Raw genomic sequence first — 17,579 nt, forward strand, 5'->3', positions numbered from 1 at the left:
CCTCATTTTCAGCATCTCATCTGGTTTCTTCCTTATGGGTTCCTAGAAGGGGGTCATTGTCACTGACCTATAAAGTGGCTCTGCCTAAAGCACGCCTCATCTTCCAGTCCAGCAGAGTATTGTAAGATCTGAAACTTCTCCAAACTCTAAATCACTTATTAGTTCTTCAGACAATGTGTATATATAACCAGAGTCTGAACAGCAAGGCAGCCTGGAAAATGGAGTGCTGCGGGAGTGAAGACTCACGCCTGGGCTCTGTCCATCTGATAGTCATTTCCTACTTGGCTTCTGCTGCCTCATTCAAAAAGACAAGGGATGAGCAGAACACCATAGCTCTCCCGTATTATAGGAAAATCCTAGCATTACCTTATTAGTAATAAAAACAATACCAAATATTTTTTGAGCACTTACCTTTTTCCAGACACTGCTAAGTGCATTTTTTTTCCTTATCTCATTTAATCTTCACAAGAACCTTTTATGGTAGGTATTAACATTAGCATTATCCTACTTTTCAATTAAGGAAAATGAAGTCGAGGGAGGTTGAATAACTTGCTAATGTTACTCAGTAGTAAGGGGTTTCCATTAATGTTCCAGGCATGATTTGGTTTGATTGTGTTTCTCAGAGTTCATGTGTTAGAAATTTAATCCCCAATGCAGCAATATTGAGAGCCCCCATGAATGGATTACTGCTGCTGCCATCTCTGGAGTGAATTCCTGATAAGTTCTTTCTCCTTTGCTTTTTCTCTGATCCGGGTGATGCCTTCTCATCCTGTCAAATACAGCAGGAAGGCCCTCAAGAAATGCAGTCCCTCACCTTGGACCTCCCAGCTGTCAGACCCATGCATTACCCAGGCTCTGATATTATGTTAAGGCAGCACTAAACGAATAAACCACGAGTCAGATTTTTATCTCCCTAGCCCCCTCATTTCCCTTGAAGGTAGGCAAGGCCATCTAAATTTCTGTGGTTGGTGAAAGGTAAACTTATTATTATTTTTTTTACAAGAGCACAAATCCATCTTTATTTATTCTCCATTAGTTTAAATCCTTGAGGGATACAGCACCACGTGGGTTCTGTGTCCAATGGCCTTAGCAGGAAGGTTGCTTTGGAGTTTGGCCCAAATCATGCCATTGTTTCTATGGCACGACTCTGGTTTTGTTTGGTTTGCCACCAGGAGTCATTGTGTTGTTTTGCTTTGAACACACACACACATCTATTGCCCAAGCAGAACTCGGTTTCATCTCTGGCATAAACACCTTCAATTTTTAGAAGAGCTGTGTGCTCCCTTTGGTTTCAGAGACTCCGCTTAATAGCCAGCAAAAATGGCTTTGCACCACAGCCTTCCAGACATATCCGCCTTTTGAAGTCCTGTTCCCAGCAGGCCTCCACAGGCTCCAAGATGGCGGAAAAAGCAGTGATATGTCATTCTGAGGAAAAAGCAGTGATATGTCATTCTGAGTAGGCGTTTGAAAAGTCTATGTGTGACATTTGCCCTAGTTCTTTTTTCAGCCACCATAAGTGTTTCAGATACTGATGTCAGCTTTGTCAGCTTGAGTTCTGGAATGGGGACAATGCAGGGTAGAGACCTCAGCCCATCTACCCTGGACATGCAGTGTGCACAAGAAGTAAATCTTTGCCTGTTTGGTGGTGGTTTATTACTGCAGCCTGACTTTGGACACCAGGTACTACTGACTCTAAAATCCATAAAATTAACCTCTGTTGTGGGCAAAATTGTGTCATTCTCTTCTCCAGGTTTCATCTGTTGAAGCCCTGATCCCCAGTAACTCAGAATATGACTGTATTTGGTGACAGGGAGATTAAATTAAAACAAGACAGTTAGGGTAGGCCCTAATCCAATCTGACTAATGCCCTTATAAAAAGAGGAAATTGGGTCAGACAAAGAGACACCAAGGGTCACCTTCACAGAGGAAAGGCCAAAGGCAGCCATCTGCAAGCCAAGGAGAGAAGCCTCATGAAAAAAATAGACCTGCCAATACCTTGATCTTGGACTTCTCTGCTCCAAAACTATGAGAAGATACATTTTCTGTTCTTTAAGTCACCCTTTCTGTGGTATTCCATTATGGAACCTGTAGCCAACTAATGTAACCACTATCCATTTCCTTCTAGAAAAGATATCACTTACTAGCCAGGCAAAGTTATGTCCACTTGCAGTCCCAACTACAAAGGAGGCTGGGCAGGAAGCTTGTAACTTTGAGGCCAGCTTGGGTAATTTAGCCAGACCCTGTCTCAAAATAAAATAGTCTAGTGATGTAGTTTGGTGGTAGAGCACAGCTGGGTTAAATCTCTGTATCCATCTCCACAAAAAAAAAAAAAAAAGTAAAAATAAAAACCAAAGATATCACTAATTACTGAGTCATTAAGACCCTAAAACATAGATTTCAAATGTAACTCACACTATGATCTATAGACTTTTCTATAAACCTTTTTTTTAAAAAAATAAGAGATTTACCCAGAAACTTTACCAAGTACTGCTAACTTTATCTGGTATCAGATACTATTACCACATCTCTGCATATGAGTCCCTTTTTTTTTCCCCCTTTTCTTTTCTTTTTACAGTACTAGAGTTGAACCTGAGGGTACTGTACTACTGGCTAAATCCCCAGACATTTTTTTTTTTCAATTTTGAGATAGGGTCTCACTCAGTTACCCAGGCTGGCCCAGAAATTGTGAGCATCCTGCTTCAGCCTCCTGAGTCCCTGGGATTGCAGACCTGCACCATTATCCTGAGGCTGGCCATGCCTCCCCAGGGTAATTTTTTCCTGTCCAGGAGGGGATAAACCACCTGAAATAATTAGTAAAGAAATAAAAGACAGAGTCAGAATTATAGTTTAAAGGGAGCACCTGTTAGGTCCAGCCCACACAGAGCTGGAGCAGAACAACTAGAAAATGGCTCTGATAGTTTTCTTTAAGGGAGCACATCAAAAGCAAGGAAAAGATTTCAGGGGTGGAGTCTTGCTTCATGATGTCTTGCAGTCAATAGGTTGATTGGCATCTTGGCAGGCCACACCCATCTCTGAGAGGCTGTGTGGCTATCTGGCTGCAGCAGGTCACCCCCATCTCTGGTGCTGTGTGTGACCTTTTAGGCAGAGCTGAATAGAAATTCGCATGTATCTGAATGGTCTTAACCAGTGGAACTGCCACTAGAAGTTCCCAAATACCAGATTTTCCTATTCAGTGGGCTTCCATGCTGATTTGGTCCACACATAGTCCACGATGACTCTCAACACATCATTGCACCCAGCTATACAAATTTATTTTTGCTGATGTCACTGTTTGCTTGGGCATCAAACATTGTTGAAATTCTAGCAAATGTATGTAGTGTTTTCAAAGGACAAAATTATGACAATTTCATGTATGAATCTTAATTGGGTCTATTTTCAATTCCAAAATTGGGCAAGTTAATTCCATAAAATAGAACAAGTGTTCTGATGGGCTGAGCAGAAGAGATTGGTTTTATACACAGTGAACGGCATTTTTAAAAAATCAGAAACATGCTGGCAAATGAGATCAAATTGTATCATCCATGTTCAAAGAAGACATACTGAGCCCCACTGTTATGTATAATTATAATATACCAATGAAATAATTTTTTAAAATCAGAAACAAAGAGGAAGAAACAATTGGTCATTCAAAGTTATTTCCTTGTAATGCAGGAACCAGAAACAGAACAATAGAAAAATGACAGGTTTTATACGAAGGTTACTTCAGGTTACCTTTATATGGGTAAGGATTAAAACAAAGGGAGCTTCATTATCATGCCAGGTGAAATTGGCCTGGTTGGGAAATTTGGCTGTTTTCTCTCTACTCCCATTTCGTGGAAGGTCAGATACCAACTTAGTTCTGGTTTGATGACATGGAACTTTAACATGAGTGACTTTATTTTTATTTTTAGTCTGGTCTGTTGGGACCCAGGGCAGGAGCTTAGTCTAAGACAATGGCTTTCTCTAAAAAATGTTTATTTTACAAAACTCACATTAACTAAATTTCAAAAATGAAAGATTGCACTGCAGTAATGATAGTTCTGAATATCTTAATTCCCTGCTATTCTATATTGGGGATGTATATATTTTCTAAGATAACACTGCTAAAGCAATTTATAATATTTTCACATCAGCAATTAACTGAAGAAAATTAAAAATGACTTAATAACTTCAATGTTTAGTAGCACTTCTTTAAGGCAATTAATTCTCTAGATCTTTCAGAAGTTCCCTAGGTAGCTACACTCTGGAGGACACTAAGTCCTCAAGTGCTTCAAGCACAGTCTGAAGCCCTTCATAAACAGGTGCTATAAGAAAAATGGCAATAATAGCCATGTGAAGTTGGCCTCTGTGGGCTTTACCCCAGCAATACTCCAGTGATTTGCTCTATTATATGGAAAAAGGGGATTTTGCAGATGTAATTTAAGGTTAGTAATTATTAGGGGTTTAAAAAAAAACCATAAAGCCCTAATCCCCAATCCCTGTGACCTTATTTAGATGATCCATTTAAAATGATGACTTTTTTAATATTCATTTTTTAGTTGTAGTTGGACACAATACCTTTACTTATTTACATTTATGTGGTGCTGAGGATCAAACTCATGGCCTCGCATAGTGCTGGGCAAGCACTCTACCGCTGAGCCACAACTGTAGCTCCTAAGATGATGACATTTTAATAGCCAGATTGCAGTGGTGCACTGCCTGTAATCCCTGCAGTTTGGGAGACTGGGGCAGCAGGATCCCGGGTTCAAATCCAGCCTCAGCAAAAATGAGGTGCTAAGCAACTCATTAAGACTCTGTCTCTAAATAAAATACAAAATAGGACTGGGAATGTGGCTCAGTGTTTGAGAGCCCCTGAGTTCAATCACCAGTTTGCCCCCCACCAAAAAAAAAAAAAAAAAGATGATAACATTACAGAGGGCTCTGATCATATATTACTTGTGTAAAGTAATAAATTTGTAAAGATAGGTACCCATAGAGGGAAGACAATATGAAGACACCATCTTCAATGTGATAACACTGTCTACCAGCCAAGGAATGCCCAAGCCTACCTGAGCTGTGGAGAGAGGCAAAGAACACATCGATTCAACCTTGTTAATACCTTAATTTCAGACTTTTAAATTCCAGAACCATGGGATGTTATTTCTGTTGCTTAAACCACCCAATTTTTGATATTTCATTATGGCTGCCATAGCAAATTAATGTTCTAATTGATTGATTTTTTTAAATATTTTTTTAGAGAGAGAGAGAGAGAGAGAGAGAGAGAGTTTTTAATATTTATTTTTTAGTTTTTGGCGGACACAACATCTTTGTTTGTATGTGGTGCTGAGGATGGAACCCGGGCTGCATGCATGCCAGGCGAGCGCGCTACCGCTTGAGCCACACCCCACCCCTGATTTTTTTTTTTTTTTTTTTCTTTTTCTGAGCCACAGATGTTTTTTTTTTTTTTTTTTAATTAATTTTTATTGTAGGTTGTTCAAAACATTACATAGTTCTTGATATATCATATTTCACACTTTGATTCAAGTGGGATATGAGCTCCCATTTTTACCCCATATACAGATTGCAGAATCACTTCAGTTGCACAACCATTGATTTACATATTGCCATTCTGGAGTCTGTTGTATTCTGTGCCTTTCCTATCCTCTACTATCCCCCCTCCCCCCTCCCCTCCCCTCTTCTCTCTCTTCCCCCTTATATTTTCCCTCCTTTCCCCTCACTTCCTCTTGTATGTAATTTTGTATACCCCTGAGGGTCTCCTTCCATTTACATGCAATTTCCCTTCTCTCTCCCTTTCCCTCCCACCCCTCATCCCTGTTTAATGTTAATCTTCTTCTCATGCTCTTCGTCCCTACTCTGTTCTTAGTTACTCTCCTTATATCAAAGAAGACATTTGGCATTTGTTTTTAAGGGATTGGCTAGCTTCACTTAGCATAATCTGCTCTAATGCCATCCATTTCCCTCCAAATTCTATGATTTTGTCATTTCTTAATGCAGAGTAATACTCCATTGTGTATAAATGCCACATTTTTTTTATCCATTCGTCTATTGAAGGGCATCTAGGTTGGTTCCACAGTCTTGCTATTGTGAATTGTGCTGCTATGAACATGGATGTAGCAGTGTCCCTATAGTGTGCTCTTTTTAGGTCTTTGGGGAATAGACCGAGTAGTGGAATAGCTGGATCAAATGGTGGTTCCATTCCGAGCTTTCCAAGAAATCTCCATACTGCTTTCCAAATTGGCCGCACCAATTTGCAGTCCCACCAGCAATGTACAAGAGTACCCTTTTCCCCACATCCTCGCCAGCACTTGTTGCTGTTTGACTTCCTAATGGCTGCCAATCTTACTGGAGTGAGATGGTATCTTAGGGTGGTTTTGATTTGCATTTCTCTGACTGCTAGAGATGGTGAGCATTTTTTCATATACTTGTTGATTGATTGTATGTCCTCCTCTGAGAAATTTCTGTTCAGGTCCTTGGCCCATTTGTTGATTGGGTTATTCGTTATCTCATTGTTTAATTTTTTTAGTTCTTTGTATATTCTGGATATTAGGGCTCTGTCTGAAGTGTGAGGAGTAAAGATTTGTTCCCAGGACGTAGGCTCCCTATTTACCTCTCTTATTGTTTCTTTTGCTGAGAAAAAACTTTTTAGTTTGAGTAAGTCCCATTTGTTGATTCTAGTTATTAACTGTTGTGCTATGGGTGTCCTATTGAGGAATTTGGAGCCCGACCCCACATTATGTAGATCATAGCCAACTTTTTCTTCTATCAGACGCCATGTCTCTGATTTGATATCAAGTTCCTTGATCCACTTTGAGTTAACTTTTGTGCATGGCGAGAGAAAGGGATTCAGTTTCATTTTGTTGCATATGGATTTCCAGTTTTCCCAACACCATTTGTTGAAGATGCTATCCTTCTTCCATTGCATGCTTTTAGCCCCTTTATCAAATATAAGATAGTTGTAGTTTTGTGGATTGGTTTCTGTGTCCTCTATTCTGTACCATTGGTCCACCTGCCTGTTTTGGTACCAGTACCATGCTGTTTTTGTTACTATTGCTCTGTAGTATAGTTTGAAGTCTGGTATAGCTATACCGCCTGATTCACATTTCCTGCTTAGAATTGTTTTTGCTATTCTGGGTCTTTTATTTTTCCATATGAATTTCATGATTGCTTTCTCTATTTCTACAAGAAATGCCGTTGGGATTTTGATTGGCATTGCATTAAACCTATAGAGAACTTTTGGTAATATCGCCATTTTGATGATATTACTTCTACCTATCCATGAACAGGGTATATTTTTCCATCTTCTAAGATCTTCTTCTATTTCTCTCTTTAGAGTTCTGTAGTTTTCATTGTATAAGTCTTTCACCTCTTTTGTTAGGTTGATTCCCAAGTATTTTATTTTCTTTGAGGATATTGTGAATGGGGTGGTTGTCCTCATTTCCATTTCAGAGGATTTGTCGCTGATATACAGGAATGCCTTTGATTTATGCGTGTTGATTTTATAGCCTGCCACTTTGCTGAATTCATTTATTAGCTCTAATAGTTTCTTTGTAGACCCTTTTGGGTCTGCTAGGTATAGAATCATGTCATCTGCAAATAGTGATAATTTGAGTTCTTCTTTTCCTATTTTTATGCCTTGAATTTCTTTCGTCTGTCTAATTGCTCTGGCCAGTGATTCGAGAACTATGTTGAACAGAAGTGGTGAGAGAGGGCATCCCTGCCTTGTTCCAGATTTTAGAGGGAATGCCTTCAGTTTTTCTCCATTCAGAATGATGCTAGCCTGAGGCTTAGCATAGATTGCTTTTACAATGTTGAGGTATGTTCCTGTTATCTGAAACTAAAAGGGAGATTAGTGAGCATATGTTAATCATAAGTGCCCTTTCAAAACATTTAAAAGGGTTTTCTTCAACTGGAAGGAGTTGAAAGATTCAGGCTAGAGAAGGACTTGATGTACCATTGCCATAAGCAAGGAACTGAGGAAAGCTTCTAGGTGGTGGGAGCATCACAGCAGATTCAGTCTAGCTACTGCAGGAATCTGAATTCTACCAACAACCCAAGTGAGCCTGGAAGTAGATTATTTCCCAGAACCTCCAGATAGAAAAGCCTAGGCCAAACAGCACCTTGACTGTGAACCTGAATTCCCTCAGCAAGAGAACCTGTTGAACCCGTGTAGACGTCTGATAGAACTATGATGTAATAAATGGGTGTACTGATGCACTCTGAATCTGTGTGTTCTGCATCCATAGACTTAATCAAGCATGGATTAAAAATATTCAGCAAAACATTGTATCTGTACTAAACAGGTATGTACATTTTTTCTTATTATCTGCATGGCATTTCCATTGTATTAGGCATCATAAGTAATCTAGACATGACTTACATTTTATTTATTTATGTATTTGTTTGTTTATTTATACTGGGGACTGAACCTGGGGGTACCTCTGCCTTTGAACTACATCCCTAAACCTTTTTAAAATATTTTTTAGATGTAGATGAACACAATACCCTTATTTTATTTATTTTTATGTGGTGCTGAGGATCAAACCCAGTGCCTCACATGTCCCAGGCAAGCACTCTGCCACTGAGCCACAACCCCAGCCCCCAAACCTTTTGGTTTTTTATTTTGAGAAAGGGTTTCTCTAAGTTGCCACAGCTGGCCTCAAACTTGTAATCCTCCTGCCTTAGCCTCCCAAGTTGCTGGGATTACAGGTGTGTGCCACTGTGCTCAGCTGAAAAGATTCAGACTATACAGGAAGAGTTATGTAAGTTATATATAAATCCTTTCCCATTTCATATAAGGGACTTGAGCAGGCACAGATTTGGGTGCCTATGGGGGTCCTGGAACCAATCTCCCATGGATACAAAGGGATGACTGCAGGTTTAAGCCACTGTTTGGGATCATTTGTTCAGTCATAGAAAACAAATATAGTACACCATACCTAGCAAGCTTGACAGTGTGATTTTCTCACTGGTCACTATTCTAAGTATTTTACATTAAAAGACAAAACAAACAAAACCCCACAGCATTGCCATGGAGCTGTTGTTCTAAAGTAATAAAGATAAGTTCACAGTGGGAAACTTTGTGATATCCGAGGAACAAGAGCCATATAACAGACAGACAATAAATAGAACATTCTAGTCAAGAGAAAGCAAAACCAGCAGAACAGACAGAATGGGAATTTAAAATAAATGTCTTTATAAAGATAAGGAAGAATATTGGGGACATGAGGTAGAAAGAGGCAACCGCAGAGAATCATTTAGCAACACTGAAAAAAACAAAAACAAATAATGCATGATGATCCGAATGTAGTATGGAGCAGTTCTCAGCCCCCCTGTGAGAATGTACATGAAAACCACTCTCAGAAGGGCTTGAAAGGCTGAAAAAGAGAACAACAACAAAAATATCTTTAGAGGAATATAACCTGAATTTTCTCTTAAGAAGGTCTTTTAAGAATAGGAGTCCTTCCTGGATATGGTGGCACATGCCTATAATTCCCATGACTTGGGAGGCTGAAGCAGGGGGATCACAAGTTCAAAACCACCCTCAGTTACTTGGCAAGACCCTGTCTCAAAAGAAAAATACAAAGGCCTGGGGAGGTAGGTCGGGGTTAGAGTGCCTCTGGGTTTAATTCCCACGACCACAAAAAGTGTTCATGGAGGCGGGGGGTTCTTAAATAGGAATTAAGAAGTATCATATTCAGTTTATTCTTCATCCTAAGTATTCCACTGTGTTATTAAGCGTAAATAGCCCATTAGGTATATGCAGAAATATTCTAGATAAATCTTTATCTTAGTCTTATGTTACCCATGACCAAGCCCCAATTCTTGTGTAGACTCACGATGGCCATTGCTCACAAAAGATGTAATAGTGAAATCAGAGGAGGGCAAATAAAATAATCAGGCAGAAGCACTGAGCAAGTGGGGCTACTCATTCTCAAAGTCAAGTCTCAGCCATCTTTCAGCCCCTGTTCTCCTCCTCTCTGCAGAGCTGGTCCCAGCGGCAGTGCTGAGGGTCAGCAGGGGGGTCCAGCATCTGCCCCGGCAGCTGCCCCGGCTTCCCCTCATGCTCTTTTCCTCCCCTTGAAGGGGAGATGAGCCAGGCCCAAGACTGAGTGCCATTAGTGACCTGTCTAGTGCCACAGTGAATGAGAGTCGGGGATCAGGATGGTGAGCAGACATACGACCAAGGTCGAAGCCAGCAGTCTGTTACAAAGCTAGCTGGCTCAGGCAGAGTGGGCCGAGTCTGCCAAGTCCAGATCAGGAATCACTGAATGGGAAGGTCACAATTACAGTAACTAGTGAACCAAGTAGGAAACGGACTAGATTTGCATCGACAGATGTGGCAGTTTTTTCTAGAGACTAATGAGGCGTTCAGAGGATAGATGAGCAATTTGGAGCGTTGCCCCTGGAGCCACAGCTCAGTGGAGTAAACTACACCACTTCAGAAAAACTTGCCTGATACTGACTTCCCAGTCGGCCTGGAAATGGGGGCCTTCCTCTGTTCTTAGATTTAGTTTAATTTAGTTTTTGTTTTTTCCACATTCTTTTATTGGTGCATTATAGTTGTACATATTGCTGGGATTTGTTGTTACATATTTGTACATGCACACAGTGTAACGATATAATTTCCCCCCTCCTTCCTTCCCTCCCACCTCTTGGTCCCTTTCCTTTATTGATCTCCCTTTGGTTTTTAGGAGATCCACCTCCATCTTTCTTTTCTTTTTTCCTCTCTAGCTTCCACATATGAGAGAAAACATGTCCCTTAACTTTCTGAGTTTGACTTATTTTCTTAACACGATGATCTATAGTTCCATCCATTTTCCTACAAAGGATATAATTCCATTTTTCTTTATGGCCAAATAAAACTGAGTTGTGTATATATACCACATTTTTTTTTATCCATTCATTTGTTCATGGACACCTAGGTTGGTTGCATAGCTTGGCCATTGTTAACTGTGCTGCTATAATCATGGGTATGCATGTATCCCTGTAATAGATGACTTTAATTCTTCAGGGTAAACACCAACAAGTGGTATGACTGGGTCATACAATGACTCCATGCCTAGTCTTTTGAGGAGCCTCCATACTGATTTCCACAGTGGCTGTATTAATTTACAGTCCTACTAAAAGTGTTCCTTTTCCTTTGCATCCTCTCCAGCTTTTATTATTATTTGCACTCATGATAACTGCCATTCTGACAGGCATGAGATGAAATCTCAGTGTAGTCTTGATTTGCAGTTCCCTAACTGCTAATGATATTAAACAACTTTTCATATTTAATGGCTATTTGTATTTCTTCTCTTGAGAAGAGTCTGTTTAATTCATTTGCCCATTTATTAATTGGATTATTTGATTTGGGTTAAAAAAGATTCTTTTAACTCTTTATATGTTCTAGATATTAATCCTCTGTCAGAAGATAGCTAGCAAAGATTTTCTCCCATTCTGTGAGTTCTCTCTTCACACTCCTAATTGTTTCCTCTACTGTGCAGAAGCTTTTTAATTTGATGCTGTCCCACTTATTAACTCTTGGCATTACTTGCTGAGCTCCAGGGGTCCTATTGAGAAAGTTGTTGCCTGTGCCTAAAAGTTGGAGTGTTGACCCTGTTTTCCTCTAAGAGTCGCACAGTTTCTCGTCTGATTCTATTAGGAGTTGATTATTGTGCAGGGTGAGATATAAGGGTCTCATTTCATCCTTCTACATATGGATAACCTGTTGTCTCAGCACCATTTGTTTTAAAGGCTGTTTTTTCTCCAATATATGTTTTTGACTCCTGTATCAAGTATCAGATGACTGATATGTGTGGATTTGTCTCTGTGTTTTCTATTTCGTGCCAGTATCATGTAGTTTGGGATACCACAGTTTTATAGTATAATTTGGAGTCAGGTATTGTGATGCCTCCTGAATTACTTCTTTATGGCTTAAAATACTTTGGCTATTCTGAGTCTTTTATTCTTCCAAATGAATTTTAGGAGTGCACTTTCTAGTTCAGTGAAGAATGTCATTGTTATTTTGATAGGGATTAAATTGAATTTCTGTATTGCTTTTGGTAGTATGTCCATTTTGACAATATTGATTCTGCCTATCCATGAACATGGGAGATCTTTCCATCTTCTGAGGTCTTCTTCAATTTCTTTCTTAATGTTCTATAGTTGTTTTTTAAAAAAAATTTATAGTTGTAGATGGAAAGAATGCCTTTATTTTATTTATTTTTGTGTGGTGCTGAGGATCGAACTCAGTGCCTCATGCATGCTACCAAGCACTCTGCCACTGACCTACAGCCCCAGGCCATGTTCTATAGTTTTTATTGTAGAGGTCTTTCACATTCTTGGTTAGATTTATTCCTAGGTATTTAACTTTTTTGGAGGATACTGTGAATGAAATTGTTTTCCTGGTTCCTTATGAGCAGAGTCTTTGTTGGTATATAGAATGCTATTGATTCTTGTATGTTGATTTTGTAACCTGCTACTTTGCCAAATTGGTTTATTAGCTCTAGCAGTCTTTTGGTGGTGTTTTCTGGATCTTCTAGGTATAGGATTGTATTATCTGCACACAGTGATAATTTGACTTCTTCCTTTCCTATTTTTATCCCTCTTATTTCCTTCTCTTGCCTTGTTGCTCTGGCTGGAATTTCTAGCACTATAATAAGAGTGGTAAGAGTGGACTTCCTTGTCTTGTCCCAGATTTTAAATGAAATGCTTTCAGTTTTCCTCCATTTACCATGAGGTTGGTTTTGGTTTTTTCATACACAGCCTTTATATGTTGAGGTAGGTTCTTCTATCCCTAGTTTCTTTAGTATTTTTGTCATGAAATGAGTACTGTCAGAGGCCTTCTCTGCATCTATTGAGATTTTTATCCTTAATTCTGTTAATGTGATGGATCACATAAGTTGATTACATGAGTTCATGAATTGCATTTACTGATTTGCATTTCTGGAATAAAACTAACTTGGTCATGGTGTACAATCTTCTTAATATGTTATTGAACATGATTTGTCAATATTTTATTAAGCATTTTTGCATCTAAGTTCATCAGGGATATTGATCTATAACCTTCTTTCTTGGATGTATCCTTATCTGGTTTTGGTATGAGTGCAATGCTGGTTTCATAGAATGAATTTGGAAGTGGTCCATCCCTTTCTATTTCATGGAACAATTTGAGAAATATTGGCATCGCTTCGTTCATGGCTTGGTAGAATTCAGCTGGGACTGTTCTTGGATTTTCTATCATGCTGTTCCATCAATTCTATTTGGAAGTCTAAGAGCATTTGTCACACCCTTTGGATGCCAAGCTTCCTATTTCCACTGGGTGGTTGGATCCCTATTGCTCTGACTGTGACTAGGATGCCTCATGCTGCTGCAGCTGGGTGAGATGTGTTATAGACCAGACACAAAAGAGAACATCCAGAACAAGACAGCTCACATTCCGTAAATCACAACAGTTGTGAATAAAAGGGCACTCTTCACCACATTCTGAATATAGACCTTCTTAGAATCCTAAACATGGCCATTTACATCAAATAAAAATACTATATTTTGCATTATGTAATTATGTAAGAACTACTTGTGAAAATTCTCTGTCTTCCCTTAGCCAAGGAATCTTTGTTGAGCCAAAGGTATCTCTCTCTTGGGACTTTACTAAAAAATTAAATTGAGGCAATGAAAACAGCTTTTGGAGCCTTCATTCTAATGTAAGCCCAGAATGTGTCCTGTTGCCTACATATCTGGAAGTGTTTCTAAGTCTTACTTTGGGTCTTTTTTTTGGTCTCATCCCACTTCACTCCCTTACTTTGCATTTCTGGAATAAAACTAACTTGGTCATGGTGTACAATCTTCTTAATATGTTATTGAACATGATTTGTTGATATTTTATTAAGCATTTTTGCATCTAAGTTCATCAGGGATGTTGATTTATAATCTTCTTTCTTTGATGTATCCTTATCTGGTTTTGGTATGAATATGATGCTGGTTTCATAGAATGAACTTGGAAGTGGTCCATTCCTTTCTATTTTGTAAGTTAATCACTCAAAAAGTCTCTTTGGTTTTTGTTAATGCCAACAACAACAAACCGATACGCCCTCTGCAGAGTGCCATGGAATAACCACACAAATATGGCATGGCTCCATGGACCATTCAGTCCAGGATCCAGAATCCAGCAAATCAGGCGACCAGTACTTGCCTTTCCACTGACTTATTTTGTGATTCTGGGCTCAGCTTCACTAAGGCTCATCATCCTGCCCTGCAGAGTGAGAAACAAAACTCTCATCCAAGCTGTTGTTAGAATGAAGTAAGCATTTTTGTGAAGCTTCTAGCATCCTGGAAAGAAAAAAAACAAAACAAAACTGTGAAATTCCATGACAAAGAGGTTCATTAGTAAGAAAATTGGTAGTTTGACCAACGATGCCAAGATGGAGTCTGAGGCAATCATTTAATAATAATATTAAAAAAGTAATAATAATCAAAATACATCCTGCCTTATAGTCATTGAAAGACAACTTCTATTTTAGAATCAGGTAACACTCCATTCCATAAAACAGAATAAGTGTTCTCATGAACCAAGCAAAGGAAGTTGGTTACATATACAGACAAAGGTTGAAGAAAACAAATCAGAACAAAGAGTTTGGACATTTCAGTTATTTCTTTGTATGGTGAAGACAGTGATATCTAATATTAGGAAAATAACTAATTGGTTAGCATCAGGTTACTTCAGGTTACCTAATTTTGTGTAAGATTTAAGGCAGAGGGAACTTTATTATCATGCCAGTTGAAATTGGCCTGTTTATAAAATTTCCCTAATACTTCTATAATTCTGACTTCTAGGAAGGTTAGGATAGTTTCAGCTTACTGACTCTAGCATGAGTGGTTCCATTTTTCTTTTCCTTTTTTTTTTGAACCAGAAACTGAGCCCAGTCTTAGCTTAACCACTGAGCCACATCCCCAGCCCTTTTTACTTTGAGACAAGTTCTCTTTAAGTCGCTTAGGACCTCACTTAGTTGCTGGGGCACTATCACTCCCAACTTTCATTTTGATTTCTAATCCTGTTTAGAATCTTAGTCCAAAACAATGGCCTCATAATGTTTATCTAATACTGTGCTAGAGAGAGGTCAGAATTAGCAATTCATGGATGAATTAATTCAAACAATGTTTCTTTGTTGACAATAAAGGTGACAAAAATTCCTATATAAATATAAAAGTTAAGTAACTTGCTCTGGAGTTACGTTTGCATTCTTATCACTTCAGTTCCTAACAGATTTAAACGGTTTATAATGAAATGAAAATAATTTCCTCCTTTATGCAAATGTTATTTTTTCCACCTGAAATAAGGAATAGACATCACCAGTTTTCAAAAGAAGCTTTGTCTTGGTGAATAATACCAAACAGAACTGACCTTTTCCTGGAACAATCAAGCTGGTGAGTGAAGGTTTTGCCCTCCTGACTTGCCATGCTTCTTGCAAGTGAATGAGCAGCAGAGTCTTCAGGGCGTCTGTGAATTCTTGGCAGAAATCAAGAAAGCAAGAAGAACAAGTTGACTTCTTTTGAAAGAACAAGTTGACTTCTTTTGATCACTCTTACAACCAAGGATTTAAAATTTTTGGTTTTCTTTTTTCTTTAAAACATAAAAGAATAATAATTTTTTTTTAAAAAGTATCCTACAGTGGGCTGAACTCTGTGCTAGACAATCCAGATCAGTGGGTCTAATAAAACCAGTTGCAGAATACAGCATTTAACATTTCATAAAGTTGCATCATATTATTCCTTAAAATGTTCACAGTAACCCTCTGAAAACTATAGTATTATCTCATTTTCCTGACCAGGGCTCTGCTGTTTGGTAGTTGTGTTTTTGTTTTTGCAATAGTGGGGATTGAACTCAGCTGCACTCTACCACAGAGCTGAGCTTCTCCGCGCATTATTTTTTATTGTGAGATGGAGTCATGTTAAGTTACCCAGACTGGCCTCAAACTTGTGATAGATCTTCCTGCCTCATAAGTCATGGGCGAGCAACCAATGTGTCTGGCTTGCTGTTGGGTAGGAACTGACATGTAAGATCAAATCGCTGCTAACCAGCAACATTGGAGTTTAAAAATAGTTCTTTTGCTCCAAATATATCATTTTTTCCACTGTAGTTTAACCAGCTTCCATTATAATTTTGGAAATAAAATAGCTATATAGAATGTAGCACCACAAGTCATGTTAGGTATTAGGAGAAATCTCATGTCCTAGGCACTCAGATTTTTATTTTCCCCAAATCAAATAGACAGATGCAAGGATGACTGCCTTCAACAATTTTCTCTATTCAGGTTTTAAATGCAAAAGCTTCCTTCCCACCACCACATTTCTTACAATTTTACAAGTTATTTACGAGGAGCAATGGAAGTCCATGGGAACACTTAATGTTTCAGTCAAGTTTTACTGATGTCAACAGGGAAGGATCTAGAGGCCCAGCATGTTAAAGATGAAAGAGATTCTCGATTGTCTAACCTGCTTCCCTTATTTTTACATTAGGACATCCAGGCAAAATGCATAATTTCTAAAGCTGTGGTGAATCTCAATCTACTCGATCCTAAGAGTATTTATTTCTTTGTTTTTTTGGTACCAAGAATTGAACTCAGAGGTACTACACTACTAAGCTACACTCCCAGCCCTATTTTGTATTTTATCTAGAGACAGGATCTCGATGAGTTGCTAAGTGCCTCGCTTTGGCTGAGGCTGGCTTTGAACCCACAGTCCTCCTGCCTTAGCCTCTGGAGCTGCTGGGATCACAAGGTGTGCGCCACTGCGTACAACTAGAGTATATATTTCTTATTAAATTTATTTCTAAGAGTTTATTTGTGATTCCAACTGCCACTTTGGTCTCTTTCCCCCAATATTTTTTTTCAGTCTTGGAAGCTACTTCTATAATAGCTGGTCTCAGATTTTCTTGTGGCCGCGTTTTAAAGAGACTTATTAACAACGTAATAAGTGCCTGAAAAACTATCACTCAAACCAAAAGCAAAGGCCCGGACTTTAACCTGCTGCAAATACCTATGCCAACCTCTACAGCAGCCTCTCTCTCACCTTACCTCAGGCAACCATTTTTAAAACGTGTGTGCATCCAGAAATAGACCACTTAAATTCACATTCACTTTTGAGGGTTTTTTTTGTTTTTTGTTTTTTTTGGTAGCGCTGGGGATTCAATCCAGGGCCTCATGCATGCAAGGCAAGCACTCTACCATCTGAGCTATATCCCCAGTCCCACTTTAGAGTTTTTTATTCACTTCTTCTTTTCCTCTTACCTGCCAAGTTTTCAGAAACTTCACCCCTCACCTCAATCCTGATGATTTATATTAAGTAAACTTCTTATCTCTTCCCACCTCTAATCACATCATTTTAATTGCTTCTGTCCTTGGACATTGTTCTTTGAATTAGCAACTTTGAAAGTCACTAAACATTTACTAGGAAGAAAGTTAGGCTAGGAAAGATAAATAGAAGAGATAATATTTAAATTGGAAGAAGAACTTCTTGAAAAGAACCACTGTCCCAGGCATAGATAATAAAAATTTGGACTTTGACATTAAAGATTTTAACTTGTCTAGACTACTGTTGTT

At 38.8% G+C, this 17,579-nt stretch overlaps 1 pseudogene; it reads right to left on the reverse strand.

The window, feature by feature from the left end:
* Nucleotides 1-1,037: 1,037 nt before the first annotated feature.
* Nucleotides 1,038-1,349, reverse strand: LOC143406354 (large ribosomal subunit protein eL33 pseudogene; annotated as a pseudogene).
* Between the last annotated feature and the right edge of the window lie 16,230 nt (nt 1,350-17,579).

Source organism: Callospermophilus lateralis, chromosome 8 (assembly GCF_048772815.1).
Source record: "Callospermophilus lateralis isolate mCalLat2 chromosome 8, mCalLat2.hap1, whole genome shotgun sequence".
Lineage (NCBI taxonomy): Eukaryota > Metazoa > Chordata > Mammalia > Rodentia > Sciuridae > Callospermophilus > Callospermophilus lateralis.